This window comes from Leptosomus discolor, chromosome 3 (genome assembly GCF_034619465.1).
Source record: "Leptosomus discolor isolate bLepDis1 chromosome 3, bLepDis1.hap2, whole genome shotgun sequence".
In the NCBI taxonomy this organism is placed as follows: domain Eukaryota; kingdom Metazoa; phylum Chordata; class Aves; order Leptosomiformes; family Leptosomidae; genus Leptosomus; species Leptosomus discolor.
Genome location: NC_141393.1, coordinates 15,019,690 through 15,040,148, shown reverse-complemented (window position 1 = coordinate 15,040,148; position 20,459 = coordinate 15,019,690).

The window sequence follows — 20,459 nt, the reverse complement described above, 5'->3', positions numbered from 1 at the left end:
TTTTCTTAGAAGGCAGAAAAATATCCATGGCAAAGTTTCAACACATGTATTTGAAGGGAAAGTTGGAGTTATGGAGACAGAACTTCTGTTTTGACCAGCTAAGAATGGCAAGTTCAAGTTTTATCCTGCTGTCTTTCATTCCCATGGTAGGATGATTACCACTCAAAAAAAAAAAAAAAAAAAAGTTGGAAACTTCTATGCTGTGTAAGAAAAATCTTCTGGAGCTCTCTATTTCTGGATGATAAGTGAACAAACCCTGCTTTCATCTAGTAGCCTGCTGTCAAGTAAGCAGGTTTGAACAGGCTTGAGTTTATTAGTACATAAAGTGCAGCATGTGTCAGTCTGTGTTTCTAGGACAGAACCCCAGTTTAAGTAAAGTTCAAGGTTATACCCAAGGCAGAACTGTGTGGATAGTTTGCAAAGAACCACTAGCCTCCAGCAGCTCCCAAAAACTGCTGGGTTTGCTCAAAATGATAGCCAAACTATGGGCATACTGCTGTCTCCTGGCTCAAGCAGGAGCTGCAGCTTCTTTGCCAGGATGTTTCCCATATCACAGGGGTTTCCCACATTAATGTACCTACATGCCAGCATCTGCAGCAGTGGCTGCAGGAGCTCCTAATGCTCCAGGCCACACCTGAACCAGAACCCCACCTATGCCCTCTGCTTTAACCCCTCTTGGGGTCTCCCCAGAAAAGTTTCCTGTCTCTTTTCCCTCCTGACATTCACAGCAATTTTGGGAAAAGACCAAGGTGGTCTGATGGTCTGAGATAAAGGTGCAAGGGTCAGCATGACTCTGGCCTTCTCCAGGAGCGGGAACCTGGATCCACCCTAGGACTTTGATGGCTCTCCTGCAGCACCCACCAGCCATCCCACTCACAATGTGGCCATTGGCAGCACATCAGCCGCTGGTCCTGAGGGCAGAAGGACCATACACCCCAGGAATTTCCCCGGTGTCCTTGCCTTCAGTGCCAGCACATCTGCAAATATCCCTTCCTCCAAGCACTGTTTCCCAATTCAGAGCTCCCACTTCCAGCCCATCCTGCCCTGCTTATCTGTCCCAGGGTTGCCCTCACACCCACATCTCACTCTCTCAATTAGCCACCGTCAGAAGAAACTACTGACATAGAGAAGATTAACCAAAGACAGAGAGCCAGCTAATGTCTTTCTCCCATTCAAAACAAAACGGAATGCAGGAGCAGAGGGGTTTTGTCTTGGCTAACTAGGGTTGTACACTCAGCATTTGCCCCATTTGCAACCATGCCCCTTTCCTATAGCACCTCTGCAACAAGGGTTGGAAACAGGTCGTTCTCTGCACCAGCAAAGCCAGACTGTGAATGGAGAAAGGTGAAGTTTCCCCAGTGCAAACACCTTCCCCTGGTTTCAGTACAAGCATGTAGCTTTTGCTAATGATGAGCCTTTGCTGGCCACAGCCTTTGGTAGGACCAAAATCAGGGTTTCATTCACTCATGTTTCCTAGGATATTTCTTTAGTTTGTCCATAATTTCATATAGGCATTAAGCTTTTTTTGCTATATATATCTCAAGTAGAAATCCATTCAACCAGAATTCCCTTAATAAAGGTTAAAAGATTTGCAGTGAAGAAATGTCAAAATACACTAGCTTATAATTGCCCTCAAATATGCAGTTTTATATATTTACTTCATGGAGAGGAACCTTGGCATATATTTAATTAAAGAAATGGAGCCTGCAGGAGGCCTTGGAATGGAGCTCGTTGTATTTTGGTTTGGGGTGAATTTCACAATCTACTATATAGTTTTATTAATCTCCCCAAGCATGAACAAACTCCAGCTATTTCTGTAGAAAATGGGAAGGAAATAAAGCTTAGAAGCCTTTGGAAGTGGTTTTAAACATGGCAGGAGAAATTACAGTATTTAATGTCAGAATCTAGACAATTATTACAGAATAAATGGCTGCATGCAAGAGAAATAAACTTTGAACTAAGACTGCTAATTGATACTTCAACAAAAGAGACATTTTTATGAAATAGAAATTCTGAAACAGACTTCTAGCACTTTTGTCAGTTAACCAACAATAAAGGTTACAACTGGCACTGGGAAAGCCTACAACATGATTCCTGTGGACATCATCTTCTTTGATTAAAGCTAGAAAGGTTAACCTGAAGCCCTGCAGAACAGGAACCCAAGAAGTGAAGCTCTGGTGAGGTTCCTAACACCAGTACTGGATCCAGGAAATGGTGCAGAAATATTTCACTTAAAAGGTTAGTTGGTGGGTGATACACAGCCATAGCTTGGCACCGCAGAAAATGGTGCCATGCCAATTGGAAGGTGACAAGACTTGTGGACTGCCTTTGGCAAGAGGTGGAAAACCCCACCTTGTGATGCAAGTAAATACGGGAAATGCACACATGTGATACTACGTGTGCCAGGATGCCGACCTCAGCATGTGGGGAGTGCCATCGTGAACTTTGAATCTGAAGATGTGTCACATCATCAGTGAAAATTACCGTCCCTCCTTCTGAAGGGAGAGAGTTTTAAGACCTTAGTGGGGCCAACAAGGGACAGGGTATTCACAGGGGAATCTGTGACAGGAGCAAATTGCTATAACCTTTCACTTGGCTAAAGGAAAAGGGGAACTCTGTCCTTAAACAAAGACTAACACTTTGCCCCTCCTCTTTCTTCTTCCTGAAATTCCAGGGCTAGAGAAAGAGTGACCAGAGTGGTGAAAACAGTGAAATAAAATGTTACATATGACTAATTCTATTTGTCAAGTAGGCTCAGGTGTCAGAGAGTTGCAGGTCTAAAAACCAAGCCAACCCTGTTATTTTCCACTGCTTTACTCCTCCTCTCTTCTACTTTTTCTCATACGAAAGGTAGTGGAGGTTAAAATGTGTGGGAATGGGGGTATTTTTCACTGAAGTAAATGTAATTTAAGTGTAAGAAGTGTAAGAAGGAAGAATATAAATTTCCATGGCAAATGGAATTTGAAAAACATCCCATACAAAACCAACTTGTTCATTAAGAAGAAAAAAACTTCAAGAAATACATTTATGTTTCCCTGGCTGGTAACTGAAAAACTTTTTGATCTGTAAAACCAGAGTCCTGTACCCGTAGGAGTACAAGCATTGTATCTCACCAGCTCCCTTCAAGTCCCATACACATGGCAGAAAGTATAAAGTAGGCTGAGTTTAACAGCACAAAGACCTTAAGCATATAATTTTAGCCAAAGGGAACTCCTTATAGAAGATCTGAGACAGAGCTCTGTGTCATAGGATCACAAGGCTTGATTAATTGTGTGCATGCTTCAGTCAGGAGTACTGCTTTCCTCACTGTTCAACATGCTCATAGTGGAGGTAAAAGGAGATTTCACACCAAAAGAGGAAAACCACACTGTTGTAATACCTAACTTCCACCTACCTCAGTGCATACTGGAATCCTCAGCCCTGAGTTAGAGACACAGCCACCCCATGGTGCCAGGTCTGGCATAGGGGAGAGAGTAAATCTGATACCTCAGGATGGGATTAGAGAAGCTGTAGAGGAGGAAAGGCAGCTGCCCAAGCTGATGGATAAGAAATGTCTACAAGAGGGCTTGAGGTGTGAAGTGTTTAGCAGTGAGGCAATTAAGCAGAAGCAGTTACGTAGCTACTGCTGGGAGAGAAGGTGGTACCTATCTGCTTTGGGAGTCCTGGCTGTAAATCCTTCATGGAGATAAGAAAAATACTGAAAAACAACTAACAGTCACCTCCCCCATATTTTTCCCTTAGCCACATAAGAGGTAGGAAATCTGCTTTCAAGTCTTCCTCCTCTCTCCTCGCCCACACACCTGATTAGAAAGCAGAGATTTGAACCCTGGTCTCCCATCGAGAAGAGTGGCCTCACCACCACCCTCTCAGGTATTTGGGTACAGGACTTTCTTAATACCCTCTGCTGAATCTGATCTACTTTGCCATAGCTAATTAAATACCTGCATTCAATTATAAACCAAATCTGCCTTTGCCACCTTTCTCTGTAAGGCCAAAGTATGAGAATATTCCCCCAGGATGTGAAAGACTCGAGTTTAAATCACTGCTCCCAAGGAGATATGGCCATCAGATGGCTATGAATTTTGAAAGGACTGGTTCCCAGAAGACCTTAAGAAATTTCCCACTCTATCAAGCATGTTTAGAGCATACAAGGAGGCGATCCCATGTGCCTTCCTGCAACCACTGTAGTATCAGCTATACATGGAGCATCCCTTGTAGGTGCTCACATCATTAGTTCTTAAAATCCCTGGGAATACAGATTCTATGACCTCCCCAAGCAATCCACTCCAGTGATCTTCTTGGGGCAACTTTAAGCAAGGTGATCTCAGTGACACCTGAACACTGGACATAAATACTCTTTGTACAACTAACTCCTGGCTCAGTCCAAGGTACCCCATTTTCAGAGGTGGCTGTTACCTATTGATGCTCTCAGTGGACGTCTGATGGGTCACACAGCTGCCCAGGAAATCTAGCTGGAGCATTGCTCCTCCTTCTGGATCCTTGCAACAGTGAGGGTGCTTGTGCTCATTCCTCCACAAGAAGTAACAGCGCCAGAGAAACATTTTGCCAAGGATAGGAAAGACTGGCTGTTCCTCCACCTACTTTCAGTAGCAAGGGGAAGTATTAGAGTCCTCTTAAAGAGGAGAAAATGCATGGACATGAAAATAGGGTGGGAGGATGAAACCTGTCTGCATCAGGCATCCTCCTCCCTCCGGTACTACAGATGCCCTATCAAGAGGAAAAGGTTACGTAATGAAAGAAGTCTGCCTACAAAGCCTGCTGCTACAAGAGTTTGCCAAGAAAAGAGACTCGAGAGAGAGTCCCTTACAACAGCCTTAAAGCAAGACACTGCAAGCTAGAACCTCAAAGGAGGATCTCTGACTAACAACCTAGAAGAGATTAAAAGGACAGAAAGACCACTGAATCAACTAAAAAAGCACGTAACAGGGCATTGCTGGAGTTTCTCACTCATTAATGTTACTGCTATTGCAAATAATAATACTGTTTATTTTCTATTACTGTAGAGTGTGGAGGCCTGAGTGACTGGGGCTGGTTGTATTTGGAATTCAATAAGCAAGGAGAGAATTTTAGTCTAACAGGATGATGGACAAATTACCACACCAAACTTCTCCAGTATTCAGTGCCATCTCCTTAGGACCATCTAACAGTGGATACTGTGTGACTCATGTGACTGATATGACCATGACTTATGTAATAAATATGATTGATATGGCCAATGAACAAAGAGAAATAGTGTTGCTGCCCACTACCTCCATGTTGTCCAGGTAGTTTTGTCTTGCTCTGTTTTTGTTTCAATTCTGTTATTCTTGCAGTCAGGACCTGGATATGCAGTAACACGATCACTGTTCCTAAAAGTGGCCAGCTTCTGATACTTCACTGATACTTCTGGAACTGTTCATCTTTTGTACATCCATGTATTAAGTATACATCGTTCTCTTCCCTTGAGCGTTGTGATTCACACACTGATGGTGTCAAGAGATCCCCAGCCAGATGAGGGCCTACGTGGGTTAGGGGCATCGGTGCACTTCCTCTGTCTGTCTGAAAGAAAAGCTAGGAGCTAGAAAGCCCTGTGCCCCCTTTTAACGCACTGAGGTACAAATGAACAGACTTACTCAAGATGCCACAGGCAATCTATGGTGGGGCTGGGAACTGAATCCAGATTTCCTGAATCCTATCCAGTGTCTTAACCTCAAAAGCGTCCTTTCTCACTAATCAAGTATATCAGACGAGTCATCAGACACCTATATGTATATCTGCTTACCCTCAGATTTGTATACCTCTGTGGTCCTGAAAACTAGTTTGTTCTCTCCTGCCTCACCCACAGAGGTTTGATAAGGTGGTAAAACCAGCTTAAACACTTCCTTTGTTCTGATGACAGGCACTGCAAATAGCAACTCTGCCCAAGCCTCTGACCTTGGTTGTGAGGTCCTGAGAGATGAAACGGCTGTCAGATGCACTAAATCCACATGGAAACTTCCTCCCAGTTTGTGCTGTGTTAGGTGTCTGTTGGAGTATCGGTGGTGGCTGGACGTGTCATCCTAATGAAGGCAGTGTAGGCAAACTGCTGAAAGAGGCTCATCAGCAGTTCTCCCAAGCCACCTTACCTGTAGACAGAAGGTAGGAAGGACATGGTCTGCTAGATAGAAAGTGCACAGGTCTCAAAGAGAAGCCAAACAGTCTGGAAGCTGTCAGAAATCACTGCCAACGTCTGCAGCTGAGGATTGTGTTACCTTACCCTCATCCTACCAGATTAGAGAAGCACAGACTCAAGAGCCATATGAAAACTCCAGGTGAATTCATTAGCCATGGCTCCACTTCTCAGTCAATCTTCATGAGCAGAAGCTCTGTCTTTCCATTTTCTTTGAGAGCAGGTGCTGCAGACCTTGTCTCTAGGCGCGATCGAAGTCTGCTGTGTTGAAAAGAAAGTTGACAGAGGTAGCAATAGGCATGACAGGAGCATATGAGACTCCTTAAGGTAATCATTAAAGCCCAGGATCAAGAAAGCAAGTGCTTACATGTGCCTCTGACAGTCTTGTCAACCCAAGAGAAAAAGAGGAGACGTGGGATGAACTCCTGAAAAACTAACAGCTGAAAAGTGAGGCTGGTGTAATAAGATGGCAATTCCCAAAAAAAAGGTGATTCAGGCAGTAATATGTGCTGGTATTAGCTAAAACCACGAAAAGCGCGTAAGGAAAACGTGAAACTGGCAAACCTTATGGAATTTAAGAAAAAAATCTACAGTTTTGAGAGATTAGCCTATTATCACCAGTAAAACACTTTGACTAGAAAAACAAACAGGGGATAAAGTTTTAGAACTGCTGTAGCTGGTGGCAAAACTTCTACAGGTCTCAGTGGCACCAAGAGTTCATCCCAGGAGCCTTGCCATAGGAAAAGAAAACACCACTATTTTGACCAAACAAAAGTCTTGAGTGGGGAGAGCCTGAGCTTTACAGCTTTTCTACTCATCCCACTGCCCGTGGATTTTCTGAGCTCCCCATAATATCAGTGTCATTCCAAAAGATTAGTATAGCACGTGGATACATCTGCACTGCACATTATAGTGTTAAGTGAGTTAGCTCTAAAAGAACTAGCTTGAGGACGAGAAGCAATCCAGACTTATTAGCATGGTGCTCTACCCATACTAATTTATTGTGCTAATGTAGCTACACCACTTCTAGGTATACCTGAACAACACAGTGTTGTGAGATCCGGGTCTGCCAAGAACACAGATGTGTCAGTAGGTTGAATGAGGAAGGTCTGAGACTAACAGGTTGGTTGGTAATGTGAGGTACACCGAAAGGGGCTATTACTTTGTGCTGCTTTAATGCCTTCTAATTTTTTTAATTAAAGCTCGGTTACAGTATCCCATAGGGAAAAATCCATTGCTGGCAAAAACAGTAGGCCAAAAAACCTCACAAGCTCTTTTCTGGCATTAAAGTCTATTACTCTAAGTAGCAGTCCAGCCCAAACTTGTAGAAGAATAAAGCTACCACACTTCTACCACAAAGACTGTTGTTCTTTGCCAGTAATTGCTGTTTTTCCATATACAAGGACAAGATCACCTCCTTTCATTCAAAATGACTTCTTTTAGATTAAGGGAAAACAGCAGTGAGAAGAGGGTGGGGGGAGGAGGAATTAACATAAAATGCAAGGTCTCCAAGAGAGATCAGCCCGCGTTCACTTCCGCGGCAGGCTTGAGCAGGCAAGAGGAATATGGCTGCTGCCTCTGAACACACACAGCATTTCTTTGAAATTCCACATGTTGCTGGCAGGCTTAAAAGTTTCCTTTATTATGTTGGCCTTTCAGGGCTCCCAGTCATTTGGCTGCGTTGATATCAATCCTCACATATGGCTGAGGTCCAGTAAGGTAGCAATCGGATGTGTCTTTGTACTTGGGAACAAGACAGGTGCCCAGCTACATAAAGGTTTGGCTCCAGAAGACCAGCAGTGCTGATGCCACTGGTGCTGTCTCCACAAGCACCCTCTAATGCAGTTAGGTCTGAACTTCCCCACCTGACTGTGTCCATGTCATGTTGCACACTGAGAGAGTAAATCGTGTGGGGAAGAAAAGAAGCATCTTGTTAATTCTGTGTTTGAACCGTCTCAGTGGTGGTCTACGGCCAGATCCTCTCTGTGTTACTGCAATAGAACACTAATAACAACAAACCAGAGAAAAAAGGTGATCATGGTAAAACTTTTGCTGGAGTTAGCCCGGAGGTGAGCTGGCCCTGGTGAGGGCAGCAGGGCAGGGCTGCCGGCAGCTGCTTGCTCACCTCCCCAGAGGGGAATGGCAGCACTGCGAGAGAAAGTGATTGATCTGCGGGGCTGGACACGAGAGCGACAACCTGATTTATGGTTATGTAGCTGCATTAGATAAAGGAGCTGTGGCCTTTTCGTTTCAGCATAGGTGTGGTCATCACTTAATTATCCCTGAGAAGGTAGAAAGCATTAAAACCTCAGGAAACTCTTGTGTCTCTGAGTGTGAGAGTAAAAGTGTAAGTGTTAGGCAGCTAAAATTACCTCCTAAGAATTAATTTTACTTTCTCTGAGGCTCTGCTCTTGTTTCCACCCCACATGCACGTACACTCTGGCACGCACAGACAAATACATGCACGCTAATAGTAAAGAAATACATTCACCTTGAGAGCGTTATTGACTATTTGATATAGTCGGATTGCTTAAGTTAAAAACTCTCCAAAGAAAAGAGTTTGCAGATTTCTGTCAGCCAGAGATCTATTACTCATGCTCAACCATCTGGTATTTAATGAGAATATGACAAGCTGATTGTTATTTTTTTTTCACATGGCAAATTGAAAAATGCGACTTTTTGATCTGTATTTTAATTACACCGCCTCTGATCTCTCTCCCTTGCACTTTCTTAGTAATATGAATTTGGAGAGTAAACACACACTGACTTTCCCTATTAGCTCTGCCTCTTGAATGGCTAAAAAAAATTTCGTTTCTTTACATTTCTCTGATTCACCTGTGATATGCAGAGGTTTAAAGGAACCTATTTTCCTTCCATCTGAAGAGCCAGGGAAGGGTTTCTGATGAGAGGTGAGACTGCTTGGCTCTGCAACCAACCTCAGTCCACCGCAGCAGCCTGGCACCCTGCTTTTTCCATATCATTGCAGCTCTCATGGAAGGGGAGTTATTTCATGTTACATTTCATGTTACAGGCATTGCTATTATCAAATAGGCTCATAGTTTTGCTTGAATGCTGGAATACAACATAATTAAAAAAACCCCAGCAAAATACTTTTGCCACAGAAAGAGGGGAAGATGCTACAAGCCCTAGAAGTCAGGATTTTTGTCAGACTGACCCCGCTCAGTTCACGACAGGTTGCTGCCTGCTTAGTCAGGCCTCATGCCTATGGCTGCAGCTAAATCAAACTATATATGAAAGCATGACTTTAAAGGGACTGGACCCAATCACATGACACGTTTTTGTCCAAGTTCCACTATCATGTGACAATCTACAGTAGATTTATGAAATTAAGCACAGATGGCTACTTTGTTTTTGTTCTTTGAACTGACAGCTGCTGGTGTAAAAATAAATTAAATTAAATTTCATATAAGTCAGACTTTGAGATTATTTTTTTTGGTTAAATAATCTTTAAGGTCCCCCCCCCGCACACACACACACACATACATTTTAATGTTTTACTGGTTCTCGCCTCTCACCCCACGCTCCTGGCATACCCCCAGGAGCCTTCCCCAGCCACCCTGACAGTGACCTGCCTCCTCCTCTGGGCACACACCTCCCAAGGGACACCAGACATCCAGTCCCCATCCCTGAACAGATACTGAGTGACAGTGGGGACAATCCGTGCCATGCATGGCCAGTAGGCATAGCTGAGGTGGGGCCATTTAAAGCCACTTTCCACCAGGAAACCCAGCTAAAGAAGGGAAAACCCCATGAATTCTCCACCCTGCAAGCCTGTGGGAGAGTATTCTTAAGCCCTTAGGAACTGTCAGCTCTGAAAGGCTGCATCTGCCAACAAAAGTGGGAGGATTGTTATTAACCGAGCTGCTAATAATCCAATGTATAAGGAACATGAAGGAAGTCACTTCTAGGTAAGGAAAGTAATGGCAGGTGCATAAAAGAGAATGAGCTGACTTTTTAAGAATACAATGTTTCAGGATTAGCCAAAGGGTTCGCCTGTATTCACAAATCTCCATGGAGCACTTTAAAGTCTTCTCTGTTTGTATCACTTAAAGTGCTGCTATTTTAGGTCAGTGTAAATAAGTCATGTGTGCCGTCAGCCTTGTACAAGTGCTTTCTGCTGCTTAATAATACATGTGCTTGTCCATTATAGGGGCTACACTGGTATGTGTTGGGATCTAGAGGCAGTCATGCAAAGATCCTGTCTTTGGCATGGCTGCTTAAATGCTTTGAGTGAGGGCACAGGGTATATACTTGTGATGACCTAGAGCAGGGCAGAGGCTAAACCTAGCTCTGATCACAGCACCAAATAAATCATTCATAAGAAACCATCCCATGGTATCACTGCTTTCCTCCCCAGGTATGCCAACAATCCAGCACTATTACCTTTCATTTTATTTATACACAGATATCAGAGTTTGAGGCAGCAGGGTGTTAATTGACCACATCAGAATTCTGTTATTTCAATTGCATTTCAGCAGTTTGTTGTGATTTGGTGTATGTTTGGGAATTATAATGTCTCAGGTTCGCTCATGGAGGTGCTTGGCAGAAATGATGCTGCTCAGATGCAGCACCCTATAGGACACAGCAAGCAGAGCACCTCAGGCCTAACATTCCCTTTGAATACACATAGATGCTGAGCTCCAATCTCAGCTATGGTGTGGGCATCCAACAGACTCCCACCCCTTCGAAAGCTATTCAGATGATTGGCCTCAAGTGGGAGCAGGACATTCTGAAGCCGAGATCCCCACTGACCCGATATTCGCGGCTCCTGTATTGTTCACTCCCTTTTGTGTCCCTGCTCTCTCTGGGTCTCTTTTTCCATTTATATAATGGATTCGTCAGTATGGGGACTCTCATTATGTGCTTATCCAGAAATTAGCACAACGGGGTCTTGTTCTCCACGGCCCTCTAGGCAGAACAGCAGCAAAAACAATTAGTTTCACTAAGGGTCTGAATTGCACAATAGTGTCATGCAGTAGTCTGAGTACAGGATAGAGAGTGTGAACTTTCTAGCTCTCAATCATTTGATCATTTTGCAAAGTTACAGTGAAATGCAGAAGTGATGGTGAAAAAGTAGGCCTGTCCATGTTGCATACTGAGTTAGTGCTGAAAAAGCACTCAGGTGTTGGGAACCGCGAAGTCCTGTTAGGAAGTCACTGTGCCACATTTTCTTCAATCCCTCTGCATGTTGCTGCATCCAACCAGGCAGCCATCACCTTGAATTACAGGCAGGTTCTCATATTCTGAGCCAGCAGCTTTACCTTGGAGTTTGTGGGGAGAAAATGGGTTAAAGTGCCTGTTTTTCCTGCTGGGCATCTGCGAGAGTTAATCAGGTGATACTTGTAAAGGATTTTGCCTTGTGCTCCTCTGATTTCGCTCCCAGAGAAGACAATTCAGATTTGCCATTCCTCTAACAGAGGGAAAATTCAACCAATAAAAGAGCAAACTATCGTACTGGAAAAGCCACATCTCTGAGTCTGACTTGCTGGGAGGGAGATGCCAAAATACCTTTACAAATCTGCCTTAGTACCAGTGTCAGGTTTGCAAGGTGCAAGCACCATGCTTCTGAGAAAAAAAACAAAGAGCGTTTTGCTAGCAAAAGGATTGCCCAATCACACGTCAACAGACCTCTGCAGGCTATTGAAACTGAGCACAATGTCTGTGAAATTAATAGCAGAAGAGTAATTTGGTAAAAGAAAATGGTGAAAAGAAAAAAAAAATAGTTTAAAATGGTCCTTTTCTTTCCCCTTCAAATGTTACAGATCTGATTTCTTTGACAGAAAAATAAGTATGTGTGTGCGCCTATATGCTGAGTTTTAAGGAGAGGTTTAGAAACAAGATTTTTAATAGAAAACAAAGGCACGTCAGTTAATAAGCATGCATTAATGTTGAAAAAGCCCCGTAATAGTGTTTCTTGTGCATATGTGGGAGTGAGGGATTGTAAGAACAAGTGGTGGCTGGTTGCCTGGGTTTATCAAAGCCCAGTAGGGCAGGATCACCTCTTTGTCTTTGCTGTGCTCAGAGTCATCAATCCCTCCTGTTCCTTCTGGAGCTGTGAAAATGTCAAGGGAGAAACTCCTCCTCCTCTAACAAACCCCAAGTGCCGTGAAAGCCCCAGCTCCAGGCGAACACCCACCGTGCTGCGCGGCTTGACGGGGCCTGGGGGAGCCCAGCTGGCCGGGTCCTGCCGGCTCTGCGGGGCAGAGGGGATGGGCAGAGCTCCTGGCTGGTGGGATCCCACAGCCCGGCGGCTGGGCTCCCTCCGGGGCTCGCAGCCCGCTGCAAAGCAAGCAGGGGCAGGCCTGGCCTGGGCACCATGGGAAGAAGAGGGACTTTATGTTACCCCTGAGCAGGGGCTGGCCACATTTCCATGCCCTGACAGGGCAGTGCTGGAGGCAGTTTTGCTTTATGCTTGTGCTCGCACCTGAAACCACAGCTCCCAAACAGCCTCGAGCCCCGAGCGCGCCCTGCTCCTCAGGGTTCCTGCCCCTTGCTCCCCTTCCCACCGCCTCACCCACTCAATCACAGACCCCAAAGTCTCCCCCTTTTTAACAAGCCAACCCCCCACCTGTCCACCCTGCCTCCCCCAACTCCCGAACAAAATCCTGCTGGGGGGGAACACGCTGCTGAACTCCAGCTCCCTGAGACTGCTTCGGTGCTCATGGAGCCCCCGGGGAGTTACAAGCCACCTCAAATACAGCAGGAGGGAAACGGCCCTTGCTGCTGCTGGGGACCAGCACCCCGTGGAGAGCTGTAGGTGACTGCCCTGGTCATTCTGCAGAAAGGCACAGTCTGACAGATGCCGTGGTCGGCAACAAACAGGGCAGACAGAGAGGAATGCAGACAGGGGAGCGGGGATGGCTGGAGGGGCGTAGAGGAAGCATGAGGGTGGCCCAGGGTGGGAGGAGAGAGGAAAGGCTGGAGGACAGGGAGGAGGGTGGAGAGGGCGATGAGGTGCAGGATGACGTGGGAGATGTAATCTAAGGCAGAGCTGTCCAGAGCCTCCAGGCTGGGAACCAGGTGACTGAACGTGATCTGGGGGAAACAGATGCCTTCACAGCACCTGGGGCGCAGCCCCCACCCAGAGGTAACAGAGCTCATTAGCTCGCTGCCAAAGCGCTCGGAATCAATGCAGCCCACCTGTGAAAGGCTGAACACCAAAGGAAGAAGTTCACACAAGCGTTGCTCTGTGCAGTAGTGTTGACAAGCTGGAACCAGACACTTTCTCTTCTTCCTTACCTGGTGCGATGCTGGGACAGCATGGCAGTGGGGCGGGGGGATCCCCAGCAGGACCAGGGCCTGAGCCGGTGGCTGGGAGGATGCTAGTCCCTTGCCACGGTATGAAAGAGTGATAGATTGCAAAGGCATTTGTGCAGCTCTGTAGCCTTCTTCCCGCATTCAGGTAGGGGCTGTGGGCAGAAGAGTATTTTCCCAAGTGTGCCCAGCCTGAGAACTCAAATATTTCTCTGCCCTCCATCATTTTATTGCAAAATGATTCTACCAAAAACATCCAGCCCAGGAAGTGATTTCATGAGGAAACAGCCAAAGACGAGAATCTGAACCTGGTAAAACCCCAGATCAGTCACACAGGATTAAGCATAGGATTTGCCCCAGCTTGATAGTGTTACTGTGGTTGTAATTAAAAGTCTCTTTTTTTTCTGATTGCAAAGATAACCTTCTAAGTGTTGCCGACCATAATCCAAATCAGCCTCATATACTCAAGCCCGCACATATCCTGGAACAACAAATACCTCTGAGAAACAGATATCATCCTATTGCTGTCAACAAAGCATCATTGCTAATCGCAACAATTCACTGTTTCATTGTTCAGCTCATGTTTTTCCTTTGCTGCTGCTGGACATCGTGGCAGACACCATGGTGGTAAACTTTTCAGTGTGGTGCTGTCTTAGCCAGGAGAGCTCATGACCCTCAAATATTTTAGATCACATGAAATCATGTGTTAGGGACAGAGAAAAAGGATTCCTACTTCTCTGTAAATGCTACTTCCTAAAATTTCAAAATCTGACATTACCTCCTGCATCACCTACATTGCCCAGATCCCCTCCTCTCATTTCAAAGCAACCAATGGCTCACAGCACACACACACCACACCCCCCACCCCACCCCCCCACCCGCTTTGTCACTACGAGTATTGACAGTATAGCTTAGGAAGAAACAGAGAGTATTTACAAAGTAAAATATAAAGTTTCTACAATGCCAACTGAGGAACCAAGTGAGTTAAATGTATCTCTTGAGGTGCATCCCATACTAAGGAATAGGGCCATGTCACACTTTCTTCCCAAGGGATACTGTTAGACACTGCACCTGCTATGCTTAACATGGCCCATCAATCCTAAGGATCTCATCTTTGAGAAAAAGAGCCGTATCACCATATTGCCTTCAGCATTTGCAGGGAGAGCGGACAGGGAGCCACTCTGAAGGGCAAGTCAATAACTGCCTCACCACACAAGCAGAGATAGGGAAGATAACCTTGGTAGGTGGCTCAACAACAGCCAGGACTGGCCCACATCCCTTCTCCCTGCCCCTGTGCATGCTCTTGGCTGCCTTTGTCAGCCCCTGTTTCTTCCTCTTGTGCCAACCACCTCCGAGCAGGCAGGGGAATAGGTCAACCCAGTTTCCTAGAATAGAGACGTATATTTCTCCTTCTGCACCACGACTAGCTGCTGCTGCCTTTGGGAGTTGTTATCCTCCCTACACAGGAAAAATACAGTGAAAGGAAGAGGCTCATGTCCCACACAGGTTTAGGAAGGAGCTGTCTTCTAGCCCAGGGGAGCAGAATGTGAGCCCCACTGTCTCCAATGGCAACCCCAGCTCAAGAAAGCAAAACCTGTAATGCTACTGCTGATTTCATTGCCTTCAACAGCTACTGATAAGCTGTTAAAAGCTACTTCAAATAAATCAAACTAAAAAATAGCCCTAGATTGGCTCATAGCTTCAATACACATTAAGAATTTATGCCTGCCAGCCCAAAGTTTGTAGTAAGAGATGTTTCTTAGTGACCTGGGAGTAGGTATGTAAATAGTGAATTAGCAAAATGTCCGGATGACACAGAATTTTTTAGGTTACTCAAGACTATGGGGAGCTACGACATGTTCCAGAAAGACTTGACCAGACAGCATGATGGAAGATGAAATTCAGCATAGACATGTGCAAGCTAATGCACACTTGCAGGAAATAATTCAAGCTTTCATACACGCCAAGGGACTGTGAATTAGTGATGAGAGGCATTATGGTGGACACACAATGACTTCAGTGAAGCTGGCTGCTCAAAGTGTAGCCCCAGTCAGAAAACGAACGAGGGAAAATTCAGCTATCTAAAGGTCAGTGCGCTGATACTTACATTGGAGAAACCTTCTGGGTCAGGCTGGAATATAATTTAAAGCTATCTGGGAATGAGGAAGCTCTGGAATCAGTTCTCTCTCTTTGCCTCAGCCTTGTCTTCCAGAACTCACGTTTTATACATCAAGAAGGTCAGAATTAGTTGTCAAGCTGTGTAAAAGGACTGGACCTCAATGAATTCTTTATCCATCCATGAAGTCCTTAAAAATGATAGATATCCTGACAAAGGCTCAAACTTGGCGATTAAATTCCCATGAGCTGGAATTAGAAAAGGTGTCCCACTTACATGAATCGATTGCATAAATTGTATTTGGAGATAGTTTCAACAAGACAGGTTCTCTGGGTGTTGCTGTGAATGAGCTAAGCGCTCCTTCAACATAAGGCGCTATTGCAGTATCACCAAAAACAAGTCCCCCTTACAGTGTGGAGTGGGAAACAGATGACCTTTTTTTTTTTCTCTTTAAGACAAGGGGCATAAAACAATGGCTGGGAATGAAAGCTCTGTAAATTAATTTGTATTATAATTTCTGCAACGCCTTTGTATATAAATGGAAGTTATGTGCATAATTTATGGAGGATGGTATATGTGAATTAGAGTCTTGAACCCCCTCAAACACACTCGCTCAAGCGTGATGTGTAGAACACTAACACTCTCAGACAGTGTGCAGATTGCAATAGTAAAAAAAAAAAAAAACACTCTAATACTGTGCATTACAATAATGCAGGAATTAGAGGGTTTTTACCCCTCTGTAAATAAATTATGCATATGTAGTTTTAAATTAACCAAATTAAATGATTAAAGACACTCCATTCCTTCATAAACTTGTCTCATGAGTAAGGAATGCAGCATACACGCAGAGGTCTCTTGTTCCTCTGAGCCTCGCTGTTTCATTTGAAGCAGTCTGAGATGCACTTCCCTTTCCTCCCAGCTTTGCAAGGATAGAAGGCGTTTTATTTTCCCTTCAGCTTATTATTTTCAGATAAATGCAAGTGTTGAGACTAGAAGCACCACTTTTGTTTTCATCCCCTCGGTGGGGTGTTGCTGGTGCTGAAGAAGTACTGCATGGCTCCTCAGAAGTCAGCCTGCCCACAGCCACCAGTTCCAACATTTCTGCCTCTGGATATAACCAAGGGAGTCAAATAGGTGCAGCTCTTCTGGCCTGGGCTGGCAGAGTAAGTGGACGACATTCCTGAAATGCAGGTCTGCACGAAGTACCGCTGTGCTATTTTGTCAGTGATGACACAGTTTGTCGTGGTACATGGCACCATGGTACACGGTACCATGATTCACACTTGGTTACAAACATTGTTGCCCATTTTAATGTGGGAGAGAGTTTAGGCCATAGCTCAACAGACTCATTTCTTACTCATTTTGTGAAATGGCACTGTAGCCTTAAGCCTAAACTCACCAGACGCAAGGAAAAGAAACTGCAGAGATTTGAAGAGTGTCTCTTTCCCAGTATTACCAGTGCTGTCCTACCACCGTATTACCAAACAGGGCTTGACCCTGCTACATCCTGGGTACTGAATATGTCCAGGGAATCTCTGGACAGTATCTGTTACTCTCAAAGCACTTAGCTCAAAATGTCTTTTTACAGGCGGAGAAGCAGGCACAGAAAAACAGAGCACCTTTCTCGAGATCACAGGGTAGGGCAGTGGGAGAGCTTGGACACTTGGTTCTCGATGTTTCTCCTACTCCTGGGCAGCACCACCTCCACACACTGTGGTCATTTAATCAGCTGAGCCACTGAAAGATGTTGTTTAAACTTTGCCCAACAACCCTGACCAACTTGGTTCCTAGACAGCTCAAGCATTTACAGAGGTTAGAACTTCCAAAGGCTGTATTACCAGAAGGGTCTACTGAAATCTGCCTATTAAAAAAAAAAAAATCAGGAATGTCCACATAATATAACTTTCAACTGGGCTTTATGTGTCTCTGCTAATGAAGAGTACACAAGCTTGTCACTGTAAAAATGTGTGTTTTAGTGCAACTCTCTCCACACAAATCAGCTCAAATGTGATGCTTGAAGCAGTGTGAAAGCAGAAGGAATTTAAGTGAAGGCAGTGCAGGTACGTCACAGTTCACAGAGCTTGCTAGTATTTCTTCTTTGATTGCACCTGTAAGTACAGTGTGCTGATATATGCTTTCATTCACTTCATTTTGACCGTGTTTTCCCTTCTTGCTATGAAACCAGCCTCAGACTTAAGAAGTAGCATGTAAGATGCCAATATCTCTCAAATCATTCTTGGAGTTTTGGAGAAGAAGCCCCTTTTCAACAGCAGAAGAAATGGACTCTTCACAACCACATCACAGGGCTTCGGGAAGCAGCTCCTGTGTACAGGCAGTGGGATCAAGAAACATACTGGTTTTAAACTGTAACTTCATGAGTTTACGAATGGATTATGAATAAATATGAAAACTAGTAGCTTCAGGGAGCCAGACTTAGTAATAGTGCCCATCCTTGGTGCAGTAAGCATGCCACCCATCTTGGGAATCAGGGTAGCTATTCCAAGGTAAATAAATATTAAGATTTCCATGATTCAGACATTAGGTAGTTATAACGGACTCAAGTCAAAATGAAAAGAGTTATTTTCAATTTTTTTTTTTAAAAAAGTATTTTTTTCATTTAGTTTAAGCTTTGGAGGAAAGTAGGGAGCAATTTTCATCTCAGAGTGCCAATAATGATTCTGCTTGATTCTAAGCAAACAAGGTTCAAAATTCTTCCAGATTATTTCCTTAAATGCCATATAAATCTATCATTGAGATCTTCACTGCAAGTTTCTGAGTACAAATACAGCCTCATGGTGAAACGAAGATTATTAGCTCATTTTGTTCATAGAATGAACCAGGCGTTTTGGATATTAATGGGGCATATACACTGAAAAGAGTTTAGAAATATTTCATTTAGAAATCTTCTCTTCCAGAGCTTTACACCTCTCACTATCTGACTTGTCATTAGGATTTGGAACAGTGGAATGTAACGTTCACACAAAGCAATGACAGCCCATTAGGCTACGAGATCTTTGGAATTTGTTTCTAGTGTGATGGGTCAGCAATCTGCCTGTGGCCTCCAGCATCAGTACAGTACAAATAATTAGCATTACATTTTCCTTTTCCCAGCTGTTTGCAAAACTTACTAGTACGCATTTTCACAAGAAGCTGCTACAAGCTGGCATGTGAATCATATGGCTGTAAAAACCAAGAAATACTTCACACTTTTAAATCACCTAGGTTCTTGGGTTTGTGTTTGGATTCTGTGTGGGATGTGTGTGAAGGATGTATGTGAAGGACAAAGACTACAGCATCTGTGATGGCAGGTACACAACGGGGTGGCTGGAAGAAAATGCAGGAGGACATGAGAAAAAAATGTCTGAAAAACAGAGGACATGAAAAGCATGGCTCAGGATGGAGAGGGGTGGTAGGGCTGCACCTTTGCTCCACACGTGTGTGGTTTGACAGTATCCCACTCAGATCAGATCCCACGCTTACTTACATGACTTCGGATCACTCATGGCCATGGTCTTTTCTGCAGGTGAGCTTCAGGCAATAACACAGGGGGTTATCCACCCCTAGAGTTAATAAGGAACTAAATGTGGATGGGCTGAGCTTAATGCTCACCTTCAGTGGAAGGTAAACAGGGCCTAGTCCCACTTTTTGTGTCACTTCACAATGTGTTAGGAAGTATTGGAAACTGATGGCCAAGGGAAGACAGATAATAATCCAGGGCAAACTACTTTCAGCAAACACATACAAGAAAACTTCTGTTTAAAATTCATCTAAATATTCTATAACATTGATAGAAAACAGAGAATATAAAGGCTTTCCTCACTTATCAGAGCTTTCCCATTCTCCTTTTCATGGTCTCTGCCCATTTCCCACTCCCCCAGGGAATGCTTCTGCAGTGCAACTTCAGCCCAGAAATGGCTTTAGGTGAGCAGCTCCTAACGTCCTTCCAGAAGTTCCCAGTTGTTAAAATGAGTGCTGACTTAGCCTTCTTCTGTCACCAAGGGCCTGCCACCCAGCAGTCCTTCATACGAGCATGTTTAAAACCTGCATACATTTGAGATTTGTAAGTCAATTTGAAGGTGCAATTTGCCTTTGAGAGCCCAATCACTCTTCTCTGTTGTGAAGGCTTGCACAGTCCCTGGCAAGAAACCATACAACTCTGACACAGCTTGTGAATGTCTCTGCCCTGACACAGCCTGACTGAGCAGAGGCTTTTCTTTCAGACCATTTCTATAAACACCCATGCTGTGCAGTCCTTGTCCACAGTAAAAAGTGAACGTACCTGGAAAGACAAGTTCTGCTTCAACCCACTATTGGGAAAACTGAATTTGGAGCTGAACTTCACAGACTTTGCAAGCAGTTCTGTACTGTTGTTTTTCTACAACTAAAAATGAAAAGTGTGGAGTTTAGCAATCTCTGTTCCAAAAAAATGTACTGGAGAACATGTCCCTATTTTTATCTACGTAAGTAAAAATACTCCAGAAGACATTAAGCTTGACTATAGAGCTTCTTGTCAGAACATGGCATGCAGCACACGAACTTGGGAAGATTAAAAAAAACCCAACACTGGACTTTCACAGAAATAAGAAAATTCATCTGAAGAAAGAATTGAAGAAGACATAACAATTTCAGGCATGATAAGTGAAGATAATCATGGAGTTCTTACATTCTGGTCCAACGTTCTTGCTAAGATGGGATCATGAAACCTTAGAACTTTTTAATGCACCTGAATTCAAAGCCAGATGTCTAGAAATCAGAATGTATGCTCCACCTGCGAACTGTGGAACCTGTCTCATCAATAGTAGTGATTCAAATGATGAGCATGGAGCTCAATGGGAACTTCAAAGAAGCACTTAGACAAAGAGGACAACTGAAACACTTTGGTATTTCAGCAGACAAAAT